Source organism: Protopterus annectens, chromosome 3.part0 (assembly GCF_019279795.1).
Source record: "Protopterus annectens isolate FY-2018-M chromosome 3.part0, PAN1.0, whole genome shotgun sequence".
In the NCBI taxonomy this organism is placed as follows: Eukaryota; Metazoa; Chordata; order Ceratodontiformes; family Protopteridae; genus Protopterus; species Protopterus annectens.
In genome coordinates, this window is record NC_056731.1 from 1,750,009,478 (window position 1) to 1,750,024,101 (window position 14,624).

Consider the following 14,624-nt stretch of genomic DNA (forward strand, 5'->3'; position numbering starts at 1 on the left):
TCTATATCCAAGTTAGAAATAATCTAACGGATGCAAAGATTAAAGAAGTACAATGATCCATGAACAGATGGAGTTATTCCCAAAATTTTTATATTATTTTCACAGAATATCACTCAGTTGATAAAACAAATTTTTTTTAGCATACAAAGTAAGGATCTGGTTTCCCTTCTTGGCGGTGTATACTGACAACTCCTGTACTGAAACAGTCTAAAAGCTTAAATCTGTGCTCCTCATAAATACCGAACATCATTATTAGACACTGGCTGTAAGATATTTATATTAATCCTGTTGAAAATACTACAGTTAATACTCCCAGCATTGATAGATGTAGATCAAGCAGGTTCTATTATTAGAAGGAAAAAAGCAGGATAATATTAAAACATTCTTAACATTAACTGATTTCACTGATTATAATAAGAATTGGCACCTATAATTTTAGATATAGGAAAAGCTTTTAATAATTTAAATTGACAATATTTGTTTAAGGTATTACAAATGTATGGCTTCACAGATGCTTTCATTAGACTATCAGGTGTGTTACAAAACAACTGTAAATCATGTATGAAAATATTAGAATGCCTGGCTCCATGGCACAGAGTGACGGAGCCTTTACTGCAACCCAGAGATTCAGTTAGTGGCCCTCACACTGGAAGAACCTAGCAAGAAAAGAAAGGACTGAAGTGGTATGGCCTGTTCACCTCTCTCTGGAGGAGAGGAGGGTTGTAGTTGCTCAGGGAACACATAAGGAAGTGTTATTTTTCCAGTGTAGAGTGGAGAAACCACTTTCTGTGCTTCAGGGAAGGAAGTGGGTCTGCTTGCTGAAATGAAGGATGACCTGGTCTTCCCCTCTAATGCTTAGTCAAGCACCTGGAGAAGTAGGGCCATAAAGCAAAAAACCTCAAACCACCCATGATGCTTTCATTAATGGTGACCCACTCTCTGTTGCCGTGAGGAAGGAATAAATGGGTGAGCTGGTGGGGGGGGGGGGGTGAGGATCAGTAGGCAGCAGTAGAAAAAAAACAATTAATTAATTAATGGGTATACTTATGACTGTCAATAAATATAGGGGAGACAAAGGAGGGTTACCTGTCTGTCCTCTTTTATGTGCTTTATTAACTGAACCATTTCCAAATTCAGCATAACAGAAAAAGAATAATGAAGGTTTTATATAATAAGTGAAAATTATTGATCTGTTGTTGTCTGCTCCATCTGTCTTCAACCTGTAGGACTTCAGATCCGACTCGAATCCAGCACTAGCCAATTCAGAAGTCTTTAGCCACTTGGCTCCGCCTCACTTACCCATAACTCCCCACTCTTCTCCCCACTCTTCCATCAATCCCCAGGTCTAGTTTGCCACCATTCGTGTCTGCAGTTTGGTATTTGGCTCTGCTTTCCGTTTTGTTCTTGAAAGGTTAGCACAGCATCTTTTGGTAAGATTTTTTCTTCCCTTACCCCTGTGAGCAGTTAATGTCCTAGTAGTGTTAGGTAGGGCTTTGTCGTTAGATATGTAGTATACTTTATTATCCCTTTCCCTTCTCACCCTTTTTCCCATTTGTCATTGTGTAGAGTTTCTGTGTTTTTGCCTGTACCACTAGTTAGGATGGACAAGAGTTTTAAAACGTGTGCTCTTTGGGCACAAGTTGCTGTCTCAGGACATGCATGTAAAATGTGTTTATTGTTTCAGTCCCAGGCATCTTGATTCAGGGTCCTCCATTTGTAAGTGCTTTGGCTTACAAGTCATAAATGAGTGCATGGCCAAACTCATTTTGCAGGGGCTTCTAGCTTCTAGTTCCTCAGCTCTTACTTCCGCTTACAGAATGGCTTCTCCTCTGAATCCCAAGACTGGGTCACCGAAGTCCTGGACATAAGACTCCGAGGTGGCTAAATGGGAGCAGAAACAGTCATCTTCGGCCTGCACTTTTGGACCTGCTCCTTTGGGTTCGATGGATCTGAATGTCCCCTGAATTTGGGCTACTATTGCAATCCTGGTGCTAATATCTGCTCTGACACCTTGGAGCTGATCACCTTCACCGTCCAAATCAGGCAAGATTGTCTCTCTAGTTCCAAGTTTTCCAAAGCCATTTCTGGTCAAAGGGGCACCTTTGGCTAGGGTGGCTTCTCCTTTTTCCATCAACACTCCATCTCTTCAGTTGGTGAAACCTTCCCTGTTCCACCCTGGTTCTATGTCTCTCCATCTCAGGTCTGTCATGCAGGATTGTCTTCTTATTGACCCTCCAAACCATCCTGTGTGGCTTCTTCCATTTGATCATTGAAGTCAGTGGGCAGCATCAAAACCACTGATCTAGAGCAGCTGATGAGGTCCTTTTTGCAGGCACAAATGCAATTAGGCCTTATCTGCTTGGGTCCGGGTATATTGCTGGGAACCTCGGCTCCATCCTTCTGATTTCCTCCTTTGGCACATTCAGATCTGAAGTCTTCAGAGCCAGGCAAGTGTCCACCCTCAGGATTGGATCCTTCAGCTCCATTAATTCCTTGGCGGCCTCAACCCTGACTTGATTGGGGCTTTTGGCACCTTGGAGCAGTGGCTCCAAACCTGGGGTTTCCCGGTTGGGGTCGACAGTTCCTGCTTTGAGATTGTCACTTTCTCTCAGGGCTTCTGCTTTGGATAGCTCAGCTCTAATCTCAGTGTTTGGTCCAGGCATGGCTCACTTGGGTTCTGGGCTATCTTTGGTAGCCCTAGTTTCTGAAACCCTTTCATCCGAGAGGCCCACCACCACTTTGGCCTTTGACATTATTTTGAGGATGTTCTATTCTAGAGAGAAGGGTCAAATTTCTCTAGCTGGCCCCCATTCTCAATTTTCCTCTGACCAGTCATTAGTCCACTCCAAGATAACCTACATTAGTCATCCTCCAGTAAGTCCCCATGACAGGGCTTCCTGACACTTTCCCCTCCTCCTTGGACTTGTCAAAGTGGGAGGTTTCAGGGAAGACAAAGTGCAAGAGGAAGCACTTGGGATTCTCTGAAGGATTCCTTCACTGAAGATTCTGACCTCAAGGAAGAAGAAGGTTCCCCTAAGTCCCTGCACAATGACACCTCTTTCGGCAATTTATTGGAACTACTTTGCCAGCATGGAGGCTCTGCCATCAAAGTCCCTTCTCTAGAAGAGTCAGTGTTTCTGGAGGCCTTTGTCTCAAGTATTCCCAAGACACAGTAGTCTCTGGATACTCGGAAAAAGCTGGCGACTCAGTTGCCCACCTTGGATTCCATCAACAATATTTCAGTAAGACTCCTCTCTAATGCAGCTGATGGAGCATTTCGAGCGGCAGGTTCCGATATTGCAATGCAGTGTCATGCCTGGATGCTATTGAGGAATATTTCAAAGCATCCTTCAAGTTACACAATCAGTACCCCTTTTGACGGGTCCTCCTTGTTTAGGCCCAAGGTTAAGGACACTCTGATGAGGAGTGAGCAAGATGGGGAGACTGCATTGATAGGAATGGTTCCCTTAGCTAGATATCATATGAGGGCCTTACAATGGACTCTGGCTGTTCAGTGGTCCTTCTTGACTCATCCCTTGGATTTCTCTGTACAGTTTAAGAAGGTGTGCCACAAACAAATTCAGTGGTGGTTACAGTCTCCCTTTTAACCAAAAGGAAACCATTTGTAATTCCTTCTGCTTCAGCCACAGTCACCACGTATGCCTTTCTCATGGATGGGGGAGGGCATTTCGAAGAGAGGACTGTATAAGGGTCCTGGTTTTTCACAAAGGCCTTTATTCACATCATTGTTCTGGAGGTGAGAGTGGTCCAGCTTGCATTGCAAGCCTTTCAGAATGCCCTTCACAGAGATGTGGTTGCAGTACAGATGGAAAATATGTCAGTCATCTGGTATCTCAACAAAGTAGGGGGAACATCTTCTTACCCTCTTTGTCTGGAAGTCATGAGAGTTTGGCAGTGGATGACCTCCTCTCAGTGGTTTCTGGTAGCCACATATTCTGGGGAAGTCCAGTATTCTGGCCAACAGCCTTAGCTGGAGCATTTTGTTGCCTCATGAGTGGTCCCTAAATCCAGCACTGGCAGCTCAGATTTTTTGGCGTTGGGATACACCATACTGCAACCTCTTTGCTTACCTGTCCAGCACAAGGTGCAACAGATATTATGCCATCATTCCCCCTCCAGGTCAGTCAACCAGGGGCACTGTGGTGCTTGCTTAGCCCCCAGGATGTCTTTATGCTAATCCCCCAGTTCCTTTAATGGTACAGTTTCTACAGAAAGCAGCCCACTGCAGAGCCACAGTGATCCTCATTGTCTCTTTTTGGCCTTGTCAGGTGTGGTTTCCCTTCCTTTGGCCTCTTCTGAAATGCCCTCCTTGGGTACTGGATCCTATTCCAGATCTCATTTCTCATCTGGTAGGTCTGGTTTCAGTTCTCAGATTGACCAAAGGTTCCTCCACTTCCATTGATTGCCAGGAATACAAAGCTTTCTTAGGTGGTTGCTCATATTTTGTCTACTAGAAAAGTATATATCAGTAAGTGGACAAGGTTTGTGATGTGGGTGGAGGCTCAGGGTCTCGACCCTTTTTCTGCCCCTTTGGAGTCTGTCTTGGATATTTTAACCAAGTTGTTTAGTTCAGGTTCTAGCTTTTCTACTATCAAAGTACAGTTAGCAGCTATTTCCAATTTTCACATTGGTAGGGTCAGTGTACCTTTGGCTTCCTTCAGGATTTACAAGGCTTTTCTCAAAGATACTTTTCTTCTTCATCCCAGAGTACGGGATCCGGTCCCTCTCTGGGATCTGCTTTTCACATATCTCTCAATTGTAGCGAATTCCTTGGTATTTACTATTTTAGGGGACAAAATAATAGGGTGCCACGAATTCACGAGTGGCCCCTTCAAATCTCGATTTTCAGTGTGGTAGTGCCTAACTGTTAATACGAGGATGCCATTTGTGTGAAACTCGAAATATCATGTACTGCAGAAATAGGGATCTCAGTACTTGGGCTTAACCATTTCTTGCACATTGCATTTCCAAACCACACTCAGTGTATTGCATGTACACTCATGCCAAAGCCTGACATACTTCATACCTCTTTATTTCTATATATTGCAAAAGGCTATCTAGAATTGCAAATACTATAGCGCCTCGCAGCGATTATAAGAAAAGCAAAAATACAGACTGTCAGTCTTGTGACCTCTGTTCATTTATTTCATCTTCGGTTTTGTGCCTGTGCTGCATTTATTTATTGGAAATGATATGCAGAACATAACGTTTTCAAACATTCACAAATTGCTTTTGGAAAAAGAAATCCAACAGTTTGCAGAATTTCACTCTTGTGGCACTGTGAAGCAAATGCATGTAAGTCTCATGCATCCATACCTTCATCTGAAGGGATCACAAACACCATTTTATTACAGGAAGCAAGCATCCCTTTGTGCAGTGCAGAACCAAATATTAAGTGTAACAACTTGTTTCTTGTGCAGTTCCTTCAGGGAGATCCCTGAATTGGGGCTCAGATGTTACTCTAGTCATTTCATAGATTCATAGGCTTGTACTAGGCTAATGGCACTGGGGCCTTTACAAGCCTAGCCATAGGATTGACCTGGCACAGTGCCATCCAACCTTAGTTCCCAGTGCCACTGTCGAATAGAGTCACTCGAGTTATCCCTGGGGTGAATTTTCTGTTTCCCATCCATTCATCAAGATTTCTCTTAAAGAGGGTCAGTGAGATGCTCTGCTTGACATGTATGGGAAGTCTATTCCATAGGATGGGCAGTCTCTGGGTTATGAACCTGTCCCTCCAGCAATTTCCTGCCTAACACCTCATAACATTGTGAAGGATTACACTTAAATAATTATGGTGATTAGTTCAGAAAGTGCATGTTAATTCATGATACCTTACAGTACAACTTTGCCACCAACTAGTAGTACTAATAATTTAAAAACGGCTTGTGATTATTTCTGGATTTGTGCCTGATTCTGTCGCTCTTGGTCTCAACCTTCCAGCTCCAAAATGTGGATTATGTATTACCCAATTATTAGTGCAGTTAAAATACGTGCTTTTTAGTGCATTTAGTAATTTGTCTGTTTGGTGATTTAGCGCTGTCTTCCATTATGTCAGTGAAATATTTGTATGCAGTTTTAGGTGATCATTTTCTGTGTAATAAACATAGCAACCACACTGAATTGTGCCATTCCATTACTGAGAGATGCACACATAATTATAACTCATTAGGTGATCATTTTCTGAGTAATAAACATAGCAACTGCACCGTACCTTACCATTCCAGTACCAGGAGGCAGACAGACAGACAGACAGACATACACGTAATTATAACTCATTACTGATCATATCCAGTGCGTGGGGAAACCAACATTAAACTGCACCTCGGCTGTGCAAAATGTGGAGATCCCACATAATGTAGAACCAAGTATAAATAGAAGAAGGGAAAACATAATCCAGCAGATGTTGTCATTTCCCCGTTATTGCTGTTGTTTGCAGTTTTAATAAGTGTTTGTAGGGGTAAAGGGGAGTTAGGTTTGTAAAATGCTTTGCAAGTGACGGCCGCATTTATGTATTGGTAAGCAAACTGTTTTTTGGGATATGCTATTTTGGTAGATGTCTTCTTCAGTAAGTTAAAGCGCAAATTAAGCTTGCGTTTTATGCAGTTTTCTTAAACCAGACAAGTTTTTGTCAATTGCATTGGATGGTTGCATACCTCTCAATCTCTCAGAGCAAGAAATCCCCAAAAAATAATAGTGGGACAAAGGCTCAAAATTAGGGACAGATTTTAAATATTTATTGCTCCTGTAAACTCATATAGTTGCTAGAATAACAGATTTTGCATTGTTATGTATTTACTGAGGGATATTTGTTGTTGTGTCTTTCGGCTTTTCTCAGTTAGGGGTCGCCACAGTGGAACTCCGGTCCGCTAATGATTGGCAGTAGATTTTTACATGCCGAGTTGCCAGCTCTGACGCACAACCTTCAACGAAGGTATGCCCATTCACGCATGTCTCCATACAGAAGATGCTTTAGCTGAGAATCGAACAGGACAACGTCTAACTGTGAGGCGACAACGCTACCGCAGCACCACCACCACAGTATGAAATTTGAAATTCAAATGTCTGCCATCAACAACACATAAAGGAATATTTGGTGCTTTATATGATCCCATGGGTTCTATAAAACATGTATCTCTGCAGTTGTTTTCCTCTTTGGCTTTGTTGTTTTGAATTGCAGTCCATTAAAGATGTGTTTATACAGGTGGGGAGGGAAAATGGTGCTGGGATACTGTTCTCTAAACACGGGTTTTAGTGAGGGTGTCTTTTAAGGCCCAGGAAAACTGAGTATGCTAGGCGCAGAACTGAAGTGAATCCGAATGAAGAGGCTCTTATTGCCAAAAGTGAGTGTGGGATGTTTTGTTTAGTGGTGCTGAGTCATTCTATTTGGAGAATTCTGGTTGATTAGTATTTTTGCTATAGACTTATTCCAGGTGGAATTCTAGGACTTTCTTCTGTTATATTTGAGAAGAAAAAAAACTTCAGGTGAGAAGTACTTCTAGTTAAACATTTTAAAATATTTTCTGTTTGGGTGGCTGACAGAGATATCTTGGTGGTGTCATCTGTGTTTAATACTGAGGCTGGCCTAGCTTGTGCACACTGGAAAGAGGCATTTTGACTGCTGCTGAACTTGCTATGTCTGTCAAGAGGAAATAACTGAGTTGGCATTTTCAGTTGAGGTGGTTTTATACTTGTATGTGGAGTCACTCTCAGCAGCTTATTGTAGTTTTGTCGACTTTGGGAATTAGCTGTATATTCCATACACACTTTTGTTCTTTTTGACCAGGTACAATTGGCCATGCAGCAGTCGCACAGGTGTAACAGCAGTATAGGAGGATATATATAGAGTGAAATACTCAGATTTTATATTGCTGCATCAGTTTCTAATCCTTTTCTCAAGTTATATGCTGATTACTTCCAAGAGTGCACCTGTGTATCTCTCTTAACCAGGTATTGTGATTGTGTGGTAGAAAGCTCATGCATTTGTTTCTGTGAAAGAAGTAACTGACCGCTCATATTGCACATACCCATTAGGATACTGGCAGACATGTCCTTAATTTTAATTACAACTGGGGGTCACACAACACCTCAGTCATATTTTGTTTTTAATCTCTTGCTATTACTTTTTATTATTTAGTGACTTCAATCTTCATGTCGGTATCCCACAATTATACTGGAGAGGATGGGGTTATATGATTATGTATGTAAATTGTGTGTTAATCAGCATCCTGATTTTTGGCCAGTAGTACCTACTTTTCATGGGCCTTTCTCCAGATTATTGATGTTTCCAGGTTGAGAGGTATGGATTTTCATTCTGCAGGTTTTAGCCGTTCCTCCTTTTAAACTTTCAGCTTCTTCAGATTTGAAGCTTTTGTCTTGGAAGACTTTGTTCCTAGTGGAGGTTACTTCCACAAGAAGGATTTCAGAGTTGCAAGCGCTTGACTCTTCACCCCCCTTATTTGTTCTTTTTCTGTCTAAGGTTGCTTCAGAGAATAACCTTAATAGTTCCATTCATCTTCCTGGATTTTTTCCCAATTTTTCCAACATATTTATTTATTTTATTTACTTGACATTTGTTAGGTGATACCTTTTACATTATCTGGACATACATAGGTAATTCAGATTCTATCTTGACTGTACGAAGTCTTTCAGGAAGTCAAGTCAGCTGTTTGTCTCCTTTTTAAAACCCAGGCTGGGCCCCCCTGTGTCTAAAATGACCTTATCCAAGTGGTTGTCAGACTGCATTTTGTTTGCATATTTCTTGAAAGGTAAGACTCTTCTACACAAGCCTAAAGGTCATTCAACAAGGGCCGGAGCTACTTCTACAGCTTTCCTTTCTAAAGTTCCTGTGGATGACACTTATTCTGCTGCCACTTGGCTGGGTCACCACACCTTTGTATCACATTGCAAGTTGGACATTATATCTAGATACATGGCTTCTTTGGCTCCACTGTGTTATGGAATATCCTTCCTTAGTTCCTCATGAGGAATGTTCATGGCTAGGGGCTCTGTCCGACAGGTTGAAGCCGGATTAATCAGACATCGATACGAAAGTTATGTACTCATCATAATGATAGATTCATGTTGTCCGTCTCCATCTGGTTCAACCTTCCTGCCCTCCTGTCCCCTGGCTTTATGTTGACATAGCGAGTTTTTCCTCCTGCGATGACCAGAGACTGAGGGTCATTTAGTTCACCTTTTGGAGTCTTGCTTTCTTCTTGGTTGTCTTATCTGAAAAGGCGAAAGATATATTTTCAGTTGTGTAAATTATATCATTATGTCTATCTCATGGGGCAAACTTGATCTGGGGATTGATGGAGGAGTAGGGAGTTATGGGTAAGGGAGGCAAATTCAAGCAGGTTGAAGACTTTTGAATTGGTCAGTTTTGGATCCGAGTCAGTTCCAAAGCCCCACAGCTTGTTGGCTAAAGACCTTTGAATTGGCCGGTATCAAATCCAAGTTGGATCTGAAGTCCCACATACTGAACCAGACGGAGACAGACAACATGGAGGATCTATTGCTATAGTGAGTACACAAATTTTGTTTCAAAATATTACTTGCAGATGATATTTTACTTACCTTAACTACCTCTGATCTTCTACAGTTCATTTAGAGAAGTCTGAAAATTTTTGAAAAAATGCTGAAGCTTAAATTTAATGAAAATAAGACGAGCTGTATCTTTTTCAATCAGAGTACAAATTCCCTTTTGAAAGTTATTTGCAAATATAATTGGACTAGTCATATTTGGTATAGAATTTAAGTAAGATAATATTCAGTATTTTAAAGAAATAATATCTAATTAGACTAAGATGTTCCTTATTTTGAGGCTAGATTAAGATTTATCAAGATGATATATATATATATATATATATATATATATATATATACATATATATATATATATATATATATATATATACATATATATATATATATATATATATATATATATATACACATATATATATATATATATATATATATATATATATATACACACATACATATATATATATATATATATATATATATATATATATATATATATATATATATATATATATATATATATATATATATACATACATATATATATATATATATATATATATATATATATATATATATATATATATATATATATATATATATACATACACATATATATATGTATATATATATACACACACATAGATATATATATATAAAATTCAAACTATTTCTGTGACACCAGGTAAAAAGTATATTAATAAACCAAACAAGACATTCTGCAATATCCCAAGAGATGTATTTTTAGAGTTATAATGAGATCATTAAGGCTGACTGGCAACATATCATCTGAGAGCTATAAGATGCTGTCAGAATTCTGGGAGGGGTTCCAATCTGTTGTTCAGCCCTTATGGACAGATAAATTTACATCAACAAAACACTTAGTTTTATATAGTGGTCCATGTCTTTACAGTTAATATTCATTTCACACATAGCGATATTTATGTGTTCTGATGACATTAGACAGCTAAAGTGGGACAGGATTTTCACTGCTCTGTGTACATACAGTTAATGTGCAGAGCAGGGGAATTATATTATGTTAATGAAAAGGTTGGATATACCTATAGCTTAGGGTATGGTTTATTCACTGTGTTTGTGTGGGAGACTGGATGCCTGAGGGAGGTGCTGATGTTTATAAATACATATCTAGTGTTATATGCATTGCCGTATAGGTGTAATATGATCATTGTTAAAACAGCATCAAAGATGCCTTTTTTTTCCTGGTGTTTTTCTGCATTAGTGCACCCATTAAGTATATACCTCCCCTAAGAGTCTGTGCAGTACATACCTTTCAAATGTACATATTTTAACAGTATGTCCAGATTTTTGCCTCATAGTTTTGGCCAGTTTTTCATAAAATTATCTCTTCTTCTTTCGGCTGCTCCCGTTAGGGGTCGCCACAGCTGGTCATCTGTTTCCATTTCTTCCTGTCTTCTGGATCTTGCTCTGTCACACCAACCACCTGCATGTCCTCTCTCACCACATCCTTAAACCTTATCTTAGGCCTTCCTCTTTTCCTGTTACCTGGCAGCTTCATCCTTAGCATCTTTTTCCCAATATACTCAGCATCCCTCCTCAGTACATGTCCAAACCAGCGTAATCTTGCCTCTCTGGCTTTGTCTCTAAACCTTCCAACCTGGGCTGACCCTCTAATATACTTATTCCTAATCCTGTCAATCCTCGTCACACCCAGTACAAATCTTAACATCTTCAACTCTGCCACGTCAAGCTCTGACTCCTGCCTTTTTGTCAATGCCACTGTCTCCAACCCATATAACAGCTGGTCTCACTACCCTCTTGTAGACCTTCCCTTTCACTCTTACTGGTACTCGTCTGTCACAAATCACTCCTGACACTCTTCTCCACCCACTCCATTCTGCCTGTATTCTTTTCTTCACCTCTCTTCCACACTCATCATTACTCTGAACTTTTGATCCCAAGTATTTAAACTCATCCACCTTCGCCACCTCTACTCCCTGCATCTTCACCATTCTTCTATCCCCCCTCTCATTCACACACATATATTTTGTCTTAGTCCTGCTGACCTTCATTCCTCTTGTCATCTGCAAACATCATAGTCCACGGGGACCCCTGTCTGATCACGTCTGTCAACCTGTCCATTACCATTGCAAATAAGAAAGGGATAAGAGCTGATCCTTGATGTAATCCCACCTCCACCTTAAAAGCATCCATCACTCCCACCGCAGACCTCACCACTGTCACACTACCCTCGTACATATCCTGTACCACTCTTACATACTTCTCTGACACTCCCGACTTCCTCATACAGTACCACAACTCCTCTCTAGGCACCCTATAATATGCTTTCTCTAAGTCCACAAAGACACAATGCAACTCCTTCTGACCTTCTCTGTACTTCCCCATCAACACTCTCAGAGCAAACATCGTATCCGTAGTGCTCTTTTCTGGCATGAAGCCATACTGCTGATCACTAATCATCACCTCCCTTCTTAACGTAGCTTCCACTACTCTTTCCCATAACTTCATGCTGTGACTGATCAATTTAATCCCTCTGTAGTTACTACAGCTCTGCACATCACCCTTATTCTTAAAAATTGGTACCAAAACACTTTTTCTCCATTCCTCAGGCATCCTCTCACTTTCCAAGATTTTATTAAACAATCTAGTTAAAAACTACACTGCCATTTCACCTAAACACCTCCATGCTTCCACATGTATGTCATCTGGACCAACAGCCTTTCCATTCTTCATCCTCTTCATAGCTATCCTTACTTCCTCCTTGCTAATCCACTGCACTTCATGATTCACTATCCGCACATCATCCAACCTTCTCTCCCTCTCATTCTCTTCATGCATCAGCCCCTCAAAGTACTCTTTCAATCTGCTCAACACACTCTCCTTGCTTGTGAGTATGTTTCCCTCATTATCCTTTATCACCCTTACCTGCTGCACATCTTTACTAGCTCGGTCCCTCTGTCTAGCCAATCGGTACAGGTCCTTTTCTCCCCCCTTAGTGTCCAACCTTGTATACAACTCTTTATACGCCTTATCCTTAGCCTTCGCCACCTCTCTCTCTGCCATGCACCTCATCTCCTTATACTCGTCTACTTTCTTCATCTCTCTGACAATCCCAATTCTTCTTCGCCAACCTCTTTCTCTGTATACTCTCCTGTACTTCTTCATTCCACCACCATGTCTCCTTGTCCTCCTTCCTCTTTCCAGATGTCACACCAAGCACCTTTCTAGCCATCTCTCTTACTAGCTCTGCTGTAGTTACCCAGCTGTTCGGTAACTCTTCACTGCCACCCAGTACCTGTCTTAACTCTTCCCTGAACTCCACCTCACAATTGCCCTTTTTCAATTTCCATCAGTTGATCCTTGGTGCTGCCGTCACACTCATCCTCCTCTTCTTGATCACCAATGTCATCCTACAAACCACCATCCTATGTTGCCTAACTACACTTTCCCCTGCCACCACTTTACAGTCTCCAATCTCCTTCAGACTGGCCCTTCTACATAAGATATAATCCACCTGTGTACATCTTCCTTCAATCTTGTATGTCACCCTATGCTCCTCCCTCTTATTAAAATATGTATTCATCACAGCCATGTCCATCCTTTCGCAAAATCCACTACCATCTGACCTTCTGCATTCCTTTGCTTAACACCATACCTACCCATCACTTCCTCATCCCCTCTGTTCCCTTCACCAGCATGCCCATTGAAATCTGCTCCAATCACCAGTCTCTCATCCTTGGGTACAGTCATCACCACTTCATCCAACTCACTCCGAAATTTTTCTTTTTCATCCATCACACACTCAACTTATGGAGCATATGCACTAACAGCATTCATCATTTCACCATCAATTTCCAGCTTCATAAACATCACTCTATCCGACACTCTTTTCACCTCCAAAACACTCTTAGCATACGGTTCCTTCAGGATAACCCCATGCCATTTCTCCTCCCATCCACACCATGATAAAACAATTTGAACCCGCCTCCGATACACCTAGCCTTGCTCCCCTTCCATCTGGTCTGTTGTACACACAATATACCAACCTTCCTTGGGTACATCATATCAGCTAGCTCTCTCCTTATACCAGTCATACTGCCAGCATTCAAAGTTCCGACCCTCACTATCACAGTCCTAGCCTTTACCTGCCTTCGGGCATGCCATCCCCCTCTTCTCCTCCTTCGGCCAACAGTAGCCCAATTTACGCCAGCACCCTGTTGGCCAACAGTACTGGTGGCGGTCGTTGTTAACCCGGGCCTCGACCTCTCCGGTATGTATATCTGTACTGTTGTCCGGATGTATGATTTGGCAAAATTTTATGCTGGATGCCCTTCCTGATGCAACCCTCCCCATTTATCAGGGCTTAGGACCAGCACAAAGAAATGCACTGGCTTGTGCATGCCCAAAATTGTGGTTTCTGGCAAATTATCAGCAAGTCATTAAAGACTGAAGACAGAAACTAAAGACAGACATTTGAGTTTCAGACTTCACAATGTTCAGAACTTTCATGCTAAAGCAAAACCTGTTATTCTATCAACTTTCTAAGTTTGTAAGAGCAGTATTTAAAATTGTCCTTATTTATAGACCTTTGTCCCCCATTATTTACAGTGGCGGCTGGTGAATTCAAATTAAAGGGGGGCTGCAGGAGACATCTGAATGGGTGGGACCAATGGGAAGTGGTGTGGTCAACTAGAAAGGGGTGGGGCTATACTCAAAACCACAACAACTGGAACTTTAATTAAATACACTGCCCTGGGTGCCAAACCATCATTACGAGAGTCCAATCAAGACATAATGAAGTGTAGAAGAAAATAATATTTCAATGAATTGGCTACATGACAGCTTACTTAATATCTAGATGGAAACACAAAGGTTGTGAGGCATGAAAAAATAAATTACTTTTTAAATACATTGCTGGAATGCCAGTCAAAATCAAGTATAAAAAAAACAAGCAGCACTAAACTCAAACCACTTCTCCTTGCACTGCAGTTCTAATTATAATTTATATTCAGCTTTATAAAATTACCAAATAACATGCTGAAAGTAGCAATCTC

The 14,624-nt window shown here is 41.0% G+C and overlaps 1 protein-coding gene across 2 annotated transcripts in view; it reads left to right on the forward strand.

The window, feature by feature from the left end:
• ZNF704 (zinc finger protein 704) overlaps window positions 1–14,624 on the forward strand; it is a 1,522,633-nt gene that overhangs the window by 744,933 nt on the left and 763,076 nt on the right. The window lies entirely within an intron of this gene.